At 37.4% G+C, this 18,533-nt stretch overlaps 1 protein-coding gene across 7 annotated transcripts in view; it reads left to right on the top strand.

Annotated features, from left to right (window-relative positions):
• Positions 1–492: 492 nt before the first annotated feature.
• LOC134288198 (methylcytosine dioxygenase TET-like) overlaps positions 493–18,533 on the top strand; it is a 459,242-nt gene continuing 441,201 nt past the window's right edge. For 6 of the 7 annotated variants that reach the window (XM_062852243.1, XM_062852236.1, XM_062852242.1 and 3 more), the window contains exon 1: positions 493–636. The gene's annotated coding sequence lies outside the window, so the exon portion shown is untranslated. The other variant, XM_062852237.1, reaches the window with a different exon arrangement.

Genomic DNA, 18,533 nt, shown 5'->3' with positions numbered 1-18,533 from the left:
GTTCGTTCGTTTGCCATTCCGAAGTCTACCATCTGTCCTCTCGATTTGAAACAAACCGGCGGCGCTTGTATTGGTAGTTGCTAGGCTAGTGTATGATTCCTACGCATCAATTATGCTCCGTCGTCGTTGTCGTTGTTGGCCACAACGCACCGACCGGCATCAAACCGAACCGAAGGAGAGTCGTTCGTTCGTTCTCCAGCATAACCAACATCAAGGACTCGCACTGGTGTTGGTTCCCGGTGATGATGACGATGATGACTGCGTGACGATGACGGTTTGCTGGTTGTAATGTGCAACTTGTACAATTCAAACTGTACTCGCTCGCTGCTTCAGCTCAGCCAGCAGGATAGCCATCAGCGAGGAGGTTGGTGAGAGCATAAGCAGCATAAGCGGTGGAAGGCATGCTGTTGCTGTTGCACAAGCATAGCTGCCTATGTATGGGGAGGTTCCTTTGATTGTATTGTGGCGCGGTGGCGGCGTTTTTTTTTGCGGCATCATGTTCGCTTGAAGCAGGGACAACGATGAACAGCCAGTAGAACCAGGAGTCGTACCGCTTCCCTCGCTGTTTATCGTGCTCAGTTGTTGTGTATCTTTCGTAGAGTGACAGTATCGGTGTTGCGTACTCCGTCTCTAAAGGTATAGAATATTGTGTGTTTGGGGATTTTTTGGGGGTTCCTATCGGGATGCAGGAAGGTTTTTCGGTTTTCTTTTTTGGGAAGGTTCTGCGTTGGTGGTTTTCGGTTAGATATCCTGTATTATGAATGCTTTGGTGAAGTCGGCTTGTGGAGATCGTGCAATTGGTATTACTTAAATTAGTGGTGAACAAATCGTATGAATTTCAGTTGAACATCTACGTATTTCATGTTTAAATGTAAATACTACGCGTCCAATCCAAACCAGGTTCTCGCTAGATAGGGACCATACGGTACCCAATCGGAGTGTAATCAGTTGTCGGTGATTGTTTAGTGATAAGAGCAGCCAAATGATTGAAACAAAACAGAAACGGCGATAGAAAGAGGCGCGTATCTCGTACCAATAAACGTGCGAACGAGCTGGCATTCGGTTGTGATAAAGCAAGGTGATGAGCCAACGAAAACAAACAGATACGCCGACAGAGAAGAGAATCGAGCCGTTTTTTATCCGATACAGCAACAGTCAGTGTACGATTGATAGCCAAGTGATGAAACAAAGTGCGCGAAAATTGTCATCTGACGTCCGTGTGTGTTCTCAATTGTCATCCGACCATCAGTACTTATACTACGTATATTTGTTAGTTGAAAAAAAAAAAAATCATCAAATGAAAACGCTCCAAAAGGAAGTTGCCTATATTAAATCAAACCAATTGTGCCTAATCAAAACGCGCGCCAACAGTGAATCTAAAAAAAGAGAGTGAAATGTCCGCGTCGCGTTTGTGCCAGAATGCATTTTGATGATGATGATCACCGTAGCACAAAAGTGACGAGAAGCAAATCCAGAATCCAAGCGCGGTGATGGAGATTGTAGCGAATTCTAGTGCGATTTTGGAGCAGCAATCAACTATTTAGTTAGCCAATGGGATTTTGATTGGATTTCATGAACCACCACGCGTCTCCACCATCGTGTGCAATTAGTGTTGTAGCAGCAGCAGCAACAACAGCAGTGGTAGACGAGGACGACGGCAGCGACAGCTGCAACCCTCATCCATTTGGATTCGAAAGAAAGAAAAAAAAAAATGCAGAACCAGGCCAGACAAGGAATAAGTATTACACACTAGTAGAATGCTACCTTCGTTCGTTCCATTCCGGTCGTTTGTCTGTTAGTGAGCAGTTACATCTGCTCGATTCGATTTGATGAAGGAGATGACATCGACGGGCCATCGTACAGTAGTACATTAAACGGCCAAAAAACGTAAAATAATGCTGAGTTTCAGCTTTCATGATTTCTAAGAATCACTCATTAGGCACTCATTTATAATAATGGTTTTTTATTGGTCTGCATAAAGACGAGTTCAATTGTGTCAAAATAGTCCGAGTTAAGTTTACCATCACTGAACTCAGTATCAGTTACCTTTATTTAAGCGTCTGTTGTCATTTTCAGAAATTTACAAGCAGTTTTTTCGCTGTAAATCAAACCTATGACTATGACAATGTTGATTTACAACAGTTTTTAAAATAAAACGAAAATTAAAGACACCTACACGAAAGTTATGATCTTCTATGAATGATGAAATTTTTGTATGCATGAATTTTGGAATCGTGCTTCAAATTCTTTTTAAACAGAGCATCAAGCTAAAAACTATGAAAAAGGAACATGAACTTGAAATAAAAAGAGTATAGTTTCCCTACTGAGCAATTACACTTACGTTTTTGTTTTATTCCACATTTTTGTATTTTTTGCAATAAAATAGTACGTATAAAAGCAATAGGAACGGGATCACTCGGTACCGTAATCGATTGCACTAGTCCACAGCATTTTTGAACTCGGTAAGCTGATGATCATTTTTAGTGTTGAATCATGCCCTGAGTTCGAAAATTTGAAGGAAAAAAAATACAGTAGAGGGGATTTTTTTCGACTTTCCATACAAGGCTGTCGATTTGAATTTTTTTTTTCTATTTTTAAGCAAAGTTGCTCCCTTCATACATCTCTATTTCAGTAACCAATGCTCCGATTGAGCTGAAAATTTTACTATAGGTTGAATAATATTTAAAAAAAATGTTTGCTTACTGAAAAAAAAATACAAATCTTCATTATTTTTTGGAAGTTTTGCTAAAATTTAAGGAGATTGGCCTATATTATCACCCATATCTTGAATCCCACTAATTTGATGCAAAAATATGTTGTGATGATCGAACATGTTATTTCAGCTTTCTATTTATGCAAAAATGTAGAGCTCGATTTGCACAAAAAAAAAAAAAACTTAAAAACTGTTCTGCTTCAATTTTTTGCAGCACGATCTTGATATCAGAACATAATTATGCATCAAAAATTTTGGTCGCTAATAGAAATTCATGATTTTCTTTCCCAAAAATGTATGATTACTTTTTACAAGTGATAATAAGGCCGATGCAAATATTTAATTTGTTTTATGTCACACCGCCCTTCAAAAATCCCAAAATATTGAAGGGGCGAAAAAAAAAAACATGGCTGTCAATGACTCCATTTTCAATAGAATTTGTTTTTACAAGCAACTATTTTTCAATAATGGGAAAATATATTTTCAATAGTTGGTATAATTTGTAATTTTTCAATAGTTTTTTTTTTGTTTGTTCCTTACTTATTTTTGTCCCCCTCGTCGTACCCAATGAGAGGTCTCGGACATAAAAGAAAAATAATATTTGCATCGGCCTAACCTGCAGAGATAATCAGTTGTGAAGATATTCCTGAGTACACTTGAATCTTGATTCATAAAACTTTTACATCCATAATACTAGTCGGTCTAGAAAGTGGTTTTGAGATGCCTTTGAGGATATCTTTACTGCAGTGCAGTAAAAAGTCTTCATAATGATTTGTCTATATTTTAAGTAATTCAAATGGATTCATCGAATTCTCTTTTATAACTTCTTTTAAAATTCATATTTTTGAACAAAAACATGAATTCTTGATTGAGTGTGCAGCTGCTGCCAAGGAGCAAGAAAACCCAAGAAAATCTCTCACATAAAATAAAATAAATACGACATTTTAAAAACAATACTACTATAAATAAAAGAAAATCGGGTTAAGTACAGTTCCGTACTTAACCCGATTTTCTTTTATTTACAGATATTCCCCTAACAAGCCCAGGTTAATCATCATCAATACTACTATACATATAACTTTTCGCCTTGATTTCCACACTATTAATAAATAATGCTGACTCTCAAAAATCGATGCTTTAGGTACCGTCAAGTCACCAGTCACCGTGGATCTAAGAAAATTTGAGGCGAATAAAGGCTGTCGTTTTACACCAATCTTATAAACATTGTTGGTACCGCTGTTAATTGCTTTCGTTACAGGTTAGAATTAAAGTAATAACCATAAAAGTAGAAAATTTTTCATAAAAATGGATGATGTTGTACATTTAGTAGAGGATGGGAAGGTCGCCTGATTTCGTGGTAGGTCACCATTCACCGTGGTAGTAGGTACCCATTCACCGTGTATCAGAAGATTTTTTTTTTCTTTTGTTTTAAAATGATCAAAACCACCTAGGGAATCGCGCCACTTGGGCGGTGGCTTCTATATTCTTCTGTTTTGCACTATAACTCTGTCAAAGTTGAATCGATTGATACAACTTTTGGAATGTGGTGAGATAGGTATAGTATCTACCCGTAGTATTACATTTAAAGTCAATTGGTTCAACATTGACTGAGTTATAGTAGAAAACAGACGAATATAGAAGCCACCGCCCAAGTGGCGCGATACCCTATCAAAGTCAATTCTCTTCGTTTATATTCATATCAAGTAATAACTTGCAAGATTTATTTAGAAAAACGAATTTTAGAATTTTCTTTTTTTCAACTTATATGGGGCAACATGGGTCACGGTGAATGGAGACCATTGATTTTTAGGGTACCCATTTACCGTGCCTTTTTGATTCAATAAAAAAAAATGAGTGCAATCGTACTTTCTTGGTAAACTTGCTTCGATAATGCAAAATAGATACCTGATAGGTGAATTTAATTGCTTCTTGGTGAAATAATATCATTACTTCATTTAGTTATTCGCTTAAATCACGTAAGCGCAGTTTTTGTTTTTTTTTACTACGAATGCAGTGACTGAACTAAATATTGCTTAATATAAACACATTTTAGTGTCAAAATGGTACTGTAAAAAGTTTCTAACTCGCGTTTTGACATGGTAACAATCCATTAGTGTTGTATTGGTGAAATTAAAGTGAAATTGCCATACCATTCCATTGTAATATGGAAATAATGAAAAAACATTCGATGGCCCACGGTGAATGGTGACTTGACGGTAATTAGAGTAACAACAAATAACAGCATTGCGATAGACTTCTCATTTGGCGTCCCACAAATAAAACACACAATCGGGTAGATATCCAAGCTTGGGAGCAGTCAGTGGGGTCTGGGACCAATTGGGCACTTGTTGCTATAACTCTGTCAATTTCAATCCGATTGACTTGAATTTATGAACACGCGCATATCTGCACGTGTTCTCAAAATCAAGTTTATCGGTTCAAAATTGACTGAGTTAAAGCATCAAGTGCCCAAAATAGGTCCTCATGCCCAAATGGTCCCAGATCCTACTAACTTTTATGGGTAAAAAGACAATCGCGTTAAGTACATTTTCTTATAACTGCACTAAGAATTTGCGTCCTTTGACAGGTACGTATTTCGACCTCAACTATAAGGTCGTCTTCAGTGTCTTGTACTTGACTCGACACTGAAGACTACCTTACAGTTGAGGTCGAAATACGTACCTGTCAAAGGATGCAAATTCTTAGTGGAATTAAAAGGAACAGTACTTAACACGATTTTCGTTTTACTTACAGGTATTCCACTTATAAGCCCAGGTTCATCTTCATCAACTTTTATTAGTATGTTTTCCATCGTCCTTATTTAGTTTGTATTATTAACATTAGGCCGGAACAAATCTCATTTTCTTCTTTTGTCACAGTGCTCGTTGACTCGTCAAGGGGGAGGATGATAAATAATAAATGTACTCTATGGAAAAATATCCTAACAATTAGGCAACATCGATAAACTCATCGGATTTATGAAGATATTTTCTGGGGAACTCTAATTACACCTTAAATTTGTTAAATTTCTTGAACATTTTATTTGGTTCCCCCCTTAAAATGTTGAATTTCGACCAAATTTTTCCGAGGGGGCGGTGACATAAGAGAAAATCGAAATTTGTGTCTGCCTTATTGGTTATATTAACATTAAAATAACTAGAAGCTCCACTGATATAAACATACAAACGTCAAACTGAGTACTCTTGAATAAAACCACAAGTTTTAATCAAAGTTAGTTATTCTATGTCAAAAGCGCAGCGCCATAAGCCAAAGAAGTCTTGCATAAAGTGAATGGATTTTAAGCAAGTGAGACTAACTTTGCCAATATCTTATGGTGGGTTTCATTGAAGTATCGCTAATAAATGGCGATTCCAAGCTGACACCTTAATAGAATTAGAAACCAAATTGAAATTTGTGCAGATTTGCATGTATGTTGAGAGAAAGTTAATCTTAACGATTTTCGGGTAACTAGAAGTTTGTTTTTTGTATTTCTAGATGGACGCGTTGTTTTTTTAACATTAAAAGGTAGCACATTTCTTTGAAAACTAAGCAAAGCAATACATATTCGCATCATGAATTATGTTGCTTGATTGCCATTATAATTAATGAAGACCTTTTCCGATTTTTTATTTTGACATTTCAGTTGTGGGAAACTTAATGCAACATAAAGTAATTATTGAGTTTTATTATAATCTTGATGCGCCTTAGAAAGAGATTTTCATAAAGTCAGCATACCTTGAGCTACATTTATCGATGGTTTATTGCGATCCCGCAAGCTATTCTGGTTAATGTAAAAAAACCTCCAACATTTAAAAGAACCTTCAAATTTAGTCTTGAAATCATTCTAGTGGGTCGTGACCCAGACAACCAGAAATCGCATAAGGATGTACGCTGTACATCGTATAAAGTACTATTTTCACTCACTATCGCATACATATACGGCTGAGGGACAATTTTCATCGCATATGATGTTATTTTTTGAACTTATTGCGATGTATCTGGTAAAATCATACAAGAGTGCAAATTAAGTTTTAGAATGTATAATTGCATCGTAGTAGACGATATTCTGATGCTTTATTGTGACGAACTTTACTTATTCGCAAAAGAGTTCGAGTGGACTCACAAAGTGTCAATAGAACTCGCATAATTGCGCACTGTGATGATTATACGACTTCGCTTGGTACTTTTATTATTATGTCAGTTAAACTCGCATTAGTGTACAAACTAAATCGCATAGAAGTAAAAATAAACTCAATAAAATGTGCATACAAACTTGCATAAGCTAGAATTGATAACGTTGGTATATTGCGATGTGATATGTGATAACAATGGAAGAGGTGCTGTTAGAGTCCCAAAAAGCTACAAGAAAGTTAACAGTCAGCATTATGGTTACAAAACAAGTTAAAAAGTCATAATTTTTGTTTTGTTAACCTGATAATTAACAGAGGTGATAACTGCGCGGGAAATCACGCTTCGTCGTTTGAGCTCCAGATAGCTTGTGCGGTACAGCGCAGGGAAACCAAGTGCATTCCAACAAACACTGAGGTCAGTTAGAATGTAATGACAATTAATCAGTGTGTTTCATAAGTGGTCTTTGGTGTTAAGTGTGAAGTGTGGCTCGAAAATCCATAGGTGCTTAGTTCGATAATGAGGTGACAAGAATTGTTTTTTTTTTGTTATTAAGTCGCATAAGATGCTATATTACGTCGCAATAGTGCACACCGTTCATCGCCTGAAGTCACATTGCGTTATTATTTTTCCGTCAATGCACGTATAGCGCCTCCACTTTTGTACGCATAAGGCACTTTTACTGCATCCTATGCGATGTAACTTTACCGCATAAAAGAACGTATAACATGAACATAAATTACATTATACGTGCAAATTGGTTGTCTGGGAAAGGAGTCACAGATTGAGAGAGACCGTTCAGAAACAACGAGGGTAAAATTCTAGAAGACTCCCTCGTTACTCCTAGACTTTTGTCCATAAAAAACATGTTTTTAAGCGTGAATTTGGTGATTTCCCCTCTAGAGGTCAACGTGTTTATGTTTAGTGTATTTTCGACACTTCTGGGATCCTTCACATGTGGTTGTTGAGCAGAAAGTTATTTTTATAAACAAGATTTCTCCAAAGAATAAGAATATCAAGAATGCCCACTCCGCTGATGCTCGGGGGGACACTACCGCAGCGCTATCTGCGGATGAAAGTTCAACCTTTATGCGATAGTGTGCGTTACTGATTGTATGCGGATACCAAAACATACGCACACCATCTTCCCTTATGACAAAACAGAAACACTTATGACAAAACAGGAACACTGTTTAGTGGGTCGATCCGCACATCACCCGAGGAACCACCTCTTGGGTATCTGTTGCAGATTTTCTCATTCTGTATAAAAAAAAAGGAACACTGTTACTTAGAGCTTCCACCTTGAAACGCATAGAGAGAACCACTTATCTTGTCGCTTGACGTTTGCATTGAAAAAGGCAAGAGAGGGCATTCTTTCTATTTTTATTCTTTGATTTCTCACTAGTTCTACCGAAACTGTTGAATTATATGTGGGAGTCTGTATTATGGTATCGTTTTCATTTCAAAAGACCAAATATTTAAAAAAAGTTAGATTATTCAAAATAAGCTGACCCAATGTGGCCAGCCACGTCAACTTAAAGCAGATTATTTTTATTTATAATTTTGAGGAAAACAATAACAACTTTAATATATTTAACATTCATGAAGTACATACTTTGTACAGTAAGCACAGAACAGATGTGTGTCTTCGACTAGGGGCGGGACAGCTTCGATAATAATTAATGATATTAGCAGTACTAGGAAATATTAATCCCATGAGTATGATTATTTCAATCAAGTATGTCATGGAAAAAAAATCTGACGTGTGTTGATAAAATGATCCTTACCACTTCCAAAAGGTCCCATTAGACATGACAAATATTTGGCCAAATAAGCCCTACAAATGACCAACACAACGTGAATCATGGCAACCTTGGATGAATGTCGGGCTTCAATGACAAATATTTGTCATAACGATAAACAGTCTAATGGCACCTTCAAAACACAATCCATAGAACAATGGTTCATTGATGAGCCCACCCATAGGAATAGGACTAAACTTCCCTAGACTCCCCGTCTTTACGCCATATCCTCACAGGGACGTAGATGGCACTATACAATCGATAGCCCTCGGCATTCTAAAAGAAATCCTAACGAGTATTTGATAAAGTTGTAATCAAACCAATTTTGGGAGGATGTATTGGAAATGAACCGTAACAACTATCTTTATGTCCATACATAAAGGGATCAATATTCATATTCTGTTATATATTCTATGATCCACAGTGTATGAACCGTGTGGTGTACCATAAATAAATTGAAAACATGGTATTAGTAGTATCTATTACATCTTATTTGTATTTAATTTGTGTAACTAATGGTCATTTTTGTGGTTTTCTTCAGAGTTCATAGATTATGGTACTTCTTCACATGCACATCAAGAATCTTCGACATTGTTGAATCTATAAATCGGTTACTCAAGGTTGTTCAACACATAACTGAAACGGTGAGGTACCCTACTAGAAGACGGTCCATTTCATATTCCAATGATTATCTGCGTGCCAGCTGAACCATCAATGTATTGTTTGATTTAGTTGTGAATCTAGCGCGTCTTAGGGTCTTTCGCCACGTCAAGGCCTGAGATTATCAAAACAGTAGACGAGCCTTACCGTGTTTTGACATCTTAATTTGCCAAATGGATATATTCAGTTCCTTTTCCGTAATTCTGACGACCCTATTGAATAATGAGCGTGCCTTTAGTATTCCTAAAAGTAATTAAAACTTAGTTGAAATATTATAAATTAATTGAAAAGAAATTACCCAACAGTCCGCTGAATGTTTTGTTGACAGATGGATGTTTAATAAAATGTCATGACATACTGTACTACAATTACATCAAGATTCAGGCAGGATTAGGAAACTAATATTTATTAGCGGGTATTAGAACGCGTATTAGGAGCTGTCCCGCCCCTAGGTCTTCGAACATATTTGAAGTTTCGAGGTGGAAGTCGTAAAATTTGCACTTGGAGAACTAGATTGGAATGAATTTCCTTGGAGAAAAAAAAAATAATCAAAGCGTGCCTCGCTCCCGCCCTATGCTCGCTGTACAAAAAAGCTTGCTTTCCACCACCAGGTTCACTAGTGTCCAGCAATCAAACGAGCGGCTCTTTTCGTGATGAAGATTCACCCCCGTGCAGTAAGCATATTTGTTCCATCGAATTGTTATTCTGGAAAGTTCCAAAAGCTTCTTAGAATTCTTAACTAGAAGCTGCTAGAAACTTTAAATTTTATAAACTTCCTTAGAAGCTATTGTATCCATACATGTGTGAAATATTTCACTCTCCATTGGGTATCTAATCACAAGAAGATATACTAAGCTACGAGAAATGATTTAAGTCAGAGCCGTTTTCCATACAAAATAATCATGTTTGGAGAACAAAATCTCTTTTTCTATCGATTCGGTTGTTATGGAATTTTGGCTGCAACCTTAAAATAGCTAGAATTTTGGCTAGCATAATAATTCATCTGCCATGCAAACGTTTACATCGACTTTGTTACGTTTGTAAAGTAGATGTGACGTATGTAATTTAGTTTTAGGAATTTTCCATTAATTGGAGAATGCAATTCATGGAAATTCTTCGATTGTTGCATGGAGTGTGTTACGTTTGTAAATTGTTGTGAACATTTAGTCAGTTTATTTTGTATGTTATACCAAGGTTTGTACATCTGTCCCTGAATTTTAATGTGCATTTGTAGTGCTCCAAACATTTTAGGAGTGATACAGTACAAACACACACAAGCCGTCCCCTATCACGGACATCAAATTGTAGACGGATTTGTGTTGTTGCCCGAATCTAGATGCCCCCTTAGGATTAGAAATTCCTAGACCAAAACAAGCTATGAATTCAGCAACAGATGCTGCGAACTAAAAGGCGCACTGCCAAACAAAATACAATTCTAGGATGACTGATGGGCCAAAAACAATTGTGAAACCTCGTCATCCTGGGTTCGGACTTCGTTATCCATATGGATAACTGGGCACAATTAATGTTATCTGTTGCATGTTTGTGTTTTGTGCATTTGTAATGTTCCATTTTATTTTGCGTATCTAAGTTCCCAGACGTGGGGCCTGATACGGAAAATAAAATGTGCATTTATGAGGTTCCAATGTACTATTCGTTACATTGGCGCCCAACGTGGGGCCCGAACCCACGACCCTGAGATTAAGAGTCTCATGCTCTACCGATGAGGTTCCAATGTACTATTCGTTACAACTTTTCAGATTCAAATAAGTATAAAGAAACTTTTTAAATGGAAATAATGTATTTATACTTATTTGAATCTGAAAAGTCTATGTAGGGTGAGTGTACCAATTATCGCCACAGGGGTTTCCTATAGTGATTATTTGAGATAATTTGAAATTTTGCATCATTCCAAGAGTTTTAATGACAACCCCGCCCAACTTTATGTTGGGTATGTTTTACTCAAATTGATATTTTCGTTTAACAACTCAAATATTGAGTAAAATTCACTTAGTATCAGATTGCAATTTACCTATTTTTTGCATTCATATGATGTTTTTATGGCAGGCAATTAAACGTTCCATAATAAATACAAAATTTCTCATAAATAATTCGAAAAGTCCCAGTGAAGAAACAGGGGTGTAAGCAGTAATAAATAACAAAAGTTCCATAAACAAATAGAAAAATGCATAAATAAATCAAAAGTTTCCATAAATAATTGATTTTTGAGCAATTAAAAACGTCAAAAATGCAATGAATAAATCAACTGTTGCAATAAAAAAAGCCAATTTTCCCACCAAATAACTTCGAATTTTCCATAAATAAATCCGATTTTTCCATAATAAATTAGAAAATTCACAATAAAAAAATATCGAAAAACAATAAAAAAAATCAAAAAATGCAATAAAAAATGACGAAATTACCCATGAAAAATGCAGGAAAGTTTGAGACAGTGAAATGCTGAATCGCACTTATATGACTGAAACGACTGAAAAGCTTGCGTAACTATGATTGCAATTTACCGAGCAATTGCTTGCTGTCCGCATTCGCTATCGTTCGTCGGACCTAAAAAAGGGATAACATCTATGTTTGCATTATACCGGGCAAATTCGTGGATCTGTGGTTTGCCTAGAACCGAATCGATGCAGTTGCGGTGCATCGGATATCGGAAACTTCGGCGGCCTTCTGCCGCCTCAGTTCCTCAATCCTCTATGCGGCTTCGCCGCATGTTCTATATAATTTTTGGCTCAAAATGCATTTACGTTTGTTGCTCGTTTTTTGATATTTATTGATAATTTATTTTTTTGTTATTGCACTTTTTGAATTATTTATTGCTTTTTTGATATTTTTTATTGTGTTTTTTTTTAAATTTATTATGGAAAAATCGAATTTATTTATGGAAAATTCGAAGTTTTTTGGTGGGAAAATTGGCTTTTTTTATTGCAACAGTTGAATTATTCATTGCATTTTTGACGTTTTTAATTGCTCAAAAATCAATTATTTATGGGAACTTTTGATTTATTTATGCATTTTTCTATTTGTTTATGGAACTTTTGTTATTTATTACTGCTTACACCCCTGTTTCTTCACTGGGACTTTTGGAATTATTTATGACGAATGATCACTTTCTTATGAGTCGTTTATATTTTAGCCTGTTTTTATTCCATCTACTCCAAAATTTATTTGTTCATATATGTGTTATTTATTTCAGTTAAAACTTAAAAGAAATTCCTAAAAATGTACATTTTTTTAATCTAAAAATAAAATAAGAAAAAAAGTAGAACAGGAAATTATATGAAAAATACAAAATAATATTCAAATGCACTTGAAGCATTTTGCAATTTGTTTTAATAAAACGAATAGCTATAAATAGTTTGGGCAACTATCACGGGTGTTCCGATTGCAGTAGCTTAATTTTGCTTTTTTTCATCTATTTCACATAATATTGGATAACTTGAATTGATATGTCAATATTTCGTATGTGGTTCTTAGCAGCAACGTAATGCCCTGCTTTGGCCAGTTCACTCCATATTGAATATTACTGGCCTATAGTGTCAACATATCAAATTACAAATGTGATTGAAAAAAAAAATCATTGTTCAGTCATTCAACAACAAATATACTTCGACTGAGTGCATTACTTTTCTGCATCTTATAATTCCACCGTCTAAAACGAGAGTCCTCCATTAGAGAGCAAATTCAAAAGGTGAAAACATTCATTGAGCTCATTGGAAGCTGGTATTCTGCTTGAACGATACAGGAACGAATATGCTAGTAGCACTCGAATGTTGATGTTATTCTAAAAAATACAACAAAACAAATTCACTTAGTTCTGATGGGACTTGAACCCACGGCTTCCCAAATCGCTAGACAGGGCGCGTTAACCAACTTCGCCACAGAACAGCTCAAGTTACAATTTTTAGTCAAATAGAGTAGAAGAGCTTTCCAGAACCATCTTAAAACCAGAATTTATTAACCAGTAGAACAAAAAGCATACGTGGATCAGAACTTTACATAAAAAGATATTATCTAGAGGTATCTTTCTTAATATATAAAATTGCAGTGGTATACGTGGGACCGCCCATAACTCGCGAATAGATATACGGATTTGGGTAGGCTTTGTTTTGTTCTGTTAATTTTTCATACAAGGAAAGTTTATGAGACAAAAAAATATGGATAGAATGAGATTTTTGGAAATCATTTTTTTCACTCATTTTGAACGAGGTCTTGGACATGGCGAAGGGCTTGAAACGTCAAAAAATGCAATAGGCAAGACCAAGTTTGCCGGTTTCCTCAAAATTAAGTCTACCGAGAATCTAACCCATACATTCTCAATTCTTCTCATTCTCATACAAAACTCAATTTATGACCACCTCTCAAAACAGTAAAGAACCACAGTGCTCCTGGCAATGGCTCTCCCTTGAATCTATTTTCGGATAACGGTTTCGGTAAGGAGTTCGCTCCTTGTTGTAATGCAAGTTGGTAGTCCTACTCCTGGCTACCACTGTCTGTCTGTCGTTCTACCTTTCTCCGCTTTGATCCGGTAGTGGAGCCGTTTGCGGTAGGAAATCATCTCCATTGACGACGACAGGATGAGACATCCAATGATGGTAGTGCATGCACGGAAATTTCGTATTAGGTTACCACGTTAGGACCACCACCATCAGTACTAGTGTTGATGTGGTGCAGACAATGATGAGATTGGAAGCTTTTACTAGGTGATGCTAGTCAGCCTGCTTATTGAGACATTTCGGTTTTTTATTTCTACACCGTTGAGAACGAACTTTGAAAGAAAAAAAATATATGTAATTATTGAAATTTTTATAAGAAACGAACGGATTTAGCACTTCGGAATAAGCTGTTTTCATTTAGAACCGCAAGTCATTACACTTATCGTTCCCCTGAATTTCACTTCAACTGAAGAGCACAACCTCAATAGGTGAGTGCTAACAAGCTATGAAGGTACAAAGCCTAAAATATACGACCAAGATGAACGATTCGAGATTACAGGTGTTGACCTATTTGTTTCGGACATGAATGTGGAAGCCGAAATTGGTTGGTTTTGTTTTGGTGGGAAAGTTGTGCTCAAGCGGTGATGGTTATGGCGAGGTATGGTAAAAAAACATGAAGTGGTGGAAGCTCATTGAATGCTTCATTAAAAATGTTGCTTGTCGATGATTCCTTAAATATTTCCTACGTAGTTGAAGATTATTACGAACAAATATTGAAGCACTACAAATGCACATTAAAATATACATCTTGTGTTGGATCCTTACAAATGCGTAATAAATTGGGACATCACACATGAACACAGAACATATATTTTTCCCTGTTACGCTGATGGATAACTATTTCCGATGACAGGATGACGAGGTTTCAGAAATTTTGTTGGTCCATCAGTAATCCTGTAATCGTATTTTCTCTGGCAGGTTTCCTTTCGTTCGCAGCATTAGTTGCTTTCATAGCTTGAGTTTTGTCTAGGAATTTCTAATCCTAAGGGGGCCTCCCGATTCGGGTTTCATCACTAGAGTTCTATAACTTGAAGTCTGTGCCAGGGAATGGTTTCCATCTCTAGTAGGTACTTAATCACGGCCAGAAATGGCCTGAATGTTGGCAATCGAAATAGGATTGCGGGCCTCTATTCTGCAAGAACCCTATAAATGTGCATTAATACTAGGGGAATATTTACAAGTTAAAATAGAACATTTAATACAAAAATAAAACTTGTAATAAGTTTCAGCTTGTTTGAATCACAGAGTTGTAGTAGCATTTTCATATGAGAGTTTCAAAGGATTTGTCATTGCATGAACTTGTGTGATCAGCAAGTCAAGCATAGGATTCTTTAGTAGCAGGGAATCAAACTTCCAGCTCTGGTTTGAGATGGTCAGAAATGAATCAACTTAATTTTGGACAGCTATTTATGTACATATTTCAGTCCGTTTTTGTCGTTTTTCTTGTCCTTCTCTTTTTTTATTCTTCTTCTTCTTAACACAATGTTTCTACTAGAACAGAACCTGCTTCTCAACTCCCGTTTCAGTATGGTCCGCGTTTACCGCTTTGGCTATTTGAGCCCAAATTCAGCTAGATATCATAAGTCTTTCACGAAGCAATCATCGATTTTCTAACAGAATTCTATATTTCAAAAAATGCCATCTCACTGTTTGTGATGCAAGAAAACTGCCCATGGTATAATCGTTCGTCTGTGTGATGTACTCTCCGCAGTTCGCAGGAAAATTTTTCCTGGTCTATTTTCTGGCAACAGTGGCGTAACTCGTGAGCTAGGAGAATGGTAGGAAACAAAATTAAGCTACTAAATCACAAGATAAGCATCATTAAGGATGTATCTGCAGTGAGCCGATTGTCTTCATAGATTCCGTGCTGTTAAATGTCATTAATTTCACATTACTTAAGTATTGCTTATATCTTAGGCAACTCAGGTCCGATACTATCAGCTCCCACTGGTACCCCCTTAAGCATGTCACTGCTTCACATCTTCTGCCACCTCTTCAAGGAAGCAATAAAACCCACAATTCATCTACTACAACCGACTGGAACAGACCGGACCAACCAACATCGAAAGCAGCAAGGACGATTTCTTTCTTTCTTCCAAAGGACGACTCAAACGAACTCGAGCATCATGTTCTCCATCTTACTCCATTTCAACACATCCGGTCCACCCGCACCTCGGGCTTCGTACCAGCAAAGCTGAGGCTGTCTTGTCTGCAGTCAACGGTCCTCCGAGCAATTCGAGTGATCCCGTCCTTCTGCGTTCTCTCTAGCTAGCCACAGAAAACAGTCACGTTCGAGATAGCAAAAGATAAAGATTGTCAAAAAATTTCCCTCCCCAACCGACGTCGTCGTCCGTGTCGCCTCTGCTCGCATCGGGATGTGCTCTAACCTCAACCAAAACTTCAATTCCCATTTCGTGGACTCCGGTGGCAACACCACCACCGGACCGACATGCACGCGGCGGAAAAGCGCGGCAGCAGCGTCTCTGGACGGACGGGAGCAACGATGGCGAAAAAAATCCTGACAAAGACGCGCCAGCTTTTCCTCTTCCAGAAGGCAAGAGCAGAGCAGCAAGCCCGAGCACCTATCTCCAGCAGCACAAAACCGGAAAAGTCGAAGACAGCAGCGTCAGCCGCTTCACCAGAAGGAAAAAAGATATCCTGAAGGCGACCAGCCAGCATCAGCAGTAGAAGTAGCAGCTCAGGCTTCGTAGAGGAAAAAAAAATAAATGAAAACTTTTGAAATAAATTTTAAACTTGTTCTCCCATAAACACCCTCTCCGGAGGGTGGGGTGGGACGGTTGGTGGATGCTTTTGCCGGTTGAACTGTCCAACTGTGTCGTACCCCTTTCCACCGCTGGCGCTGGTTGACGATGTGCGGTGGTCGGTTGGGGGGAGACAAGTGAGACGAGCCCGGGGAAAGTCTTTGTTTTTCTCCTTTCGATTCTGATGTTGCTCGCCTGCCTGGTGCGATGTAGTGTAGGAGGAGGACATTGCTGCAAAGTTGTGCTATCCTTCGAGAGTATTGCTATTTTCTTGTTTTTTTTTTACTTACTTTCCAATACTGTTTGAGATCGAGTGAAGGAGTTTAGTTCGCTTTTCTTTTTTCCGACTTCGACTCGATGTTTGTTCTATCTAGTTCTGGCATTTGGAATTCTTTTCCTATCGGTTATAGTAAACTTCAGTGGGTGGTTTTGGGAATGGGTGGTATGGAACAAAAGCAAATCGTGACCGAAACGAGAAGCAATTGGTCAGAAAATGGGATTGGTTGGTGATATTTCGTTTTCAGACGTCAAAAGCAGTTTTGGCTAAGCGAAAATGAAGTGATGAAGTACAGTATAGATTTTTTCTAGAAATTTTAGAATAGTTTTAATAATATTGCAGTAAGATATTGTCAAAACTATTGAGACAATTTGAAGATCAGTGGAGCGGACCTGGTGTGATGGTTAGAACACTTGACTATCACGCCGAGGACCTGGGATCGAATCCCACTCCCGACAATCTCGCACAATGTGAGTTCTTCCTTCGGAAGGGAAGTAAAGCGTGGGTCCCGAGATGAACCAGCCTAGGGCTAAAAATCTCGTTAATACAGATATAAAATAAATAAAAAAAAAATCAAGATTTTGTATTAAAATCGCAAACACTTTTTGGAGCGAGAAGTGTGGTGGGCTGTCAAAGTTCATTTACAAGAACTTGAGTGCGTAACGCAATTGGTTGTTCATATTTTCGACGTTGGTTTAATAAGCGTGGGCAAAGGATAAACAATTTCTTGTAAATAGCTCGGGTTTAAGATGTGTATTACATATGGCCTGCGGTAAGCGCACGGGTATTCCGCATACCCATGCTGAGGGTGACTGGCTCGATTTCCGGTCGGTTTAGGAACTTTCCTTAATGGAAACTTCCTTGACATCCTAAGCCATCTTCGTGCCTGCCACGCATGCAAAATAGGTCATAGGCAGAGAAAGCTCTCGTCTCGGGTAGTTACTGTGGAAGTGCTCATAGAGCACTAAGCTGAGAAGCAGGCAGGCTTTTTATCAATGAGGACCTAACATCAAGAAGATGCATCAATTAAAATGAATAATAAAATTATTATTTAAAAAATCAGAAATCAATTTGCTAGGAAGGTTACAAACGCACAATACTCTTCCTTCCAACTTTCACAACACAGTGGAGCGAACTGTGCAGCATTAGCATCATAGTATTTATCTATCTCCTTAGGCCTGGCATCCACGTACTAATGTGCGGACCCGCTGCTAACCATATCCCACCAACACTTCGAAAAAAAAAAAAACAAAAAAAAAAAATGGAAATGCGTCTAGCTTTTATTTTAGCCCAGGTTACAAACATGTCATATAAGACTTATGGTAGCGCAAGATTTGTTTGTATATAAGGTAATTTAACGTAACTCTAGCATAGCGTTAGAATTATGTTCAATTAAGTTCTGTACAATCAAAACTTGCGCTGCCGTAACTCTTATATGCAGGGTTCGTAATTTTCGTTTCAGTGATACGAAATACGCTATTCTCACGCCAACGAGAGAGTTTATTTTCACTTTTTTGCATGAAGAACACTTTTTGCTCCCTCTACTTTTCTGGATAGTAACGACGAATTATCACCGAAAATCACTTCAACCAGTGGATAATTCTTTTTCGTTCAGCCGAATTTTCACTCACCAAATTCTCACGAGAAGATTTTCAAAGCAAATTATCAAAATTGTGGTCA

The sequence above is a fragment of the Aedes albopictus genome, chromosome 2 (genome assembly GCF_035046485.1).
Source record: "Aedes albopictus strain Foshan chromosome 2, AalbF5, whole genome shotgun sequence".
In the NCBI taxonomy this organism is placed as follows: Eukaryota; Metazoa; Arthropoda; class Insecta; order Diptera; family Culicidae; genus Aedes; species Aedes albopictus.
The sequence above is the reverse complement of the archived record's forward strand: the minus strand, read 5'-3'. Positions and strand labels throughout refer to the sequence as shown.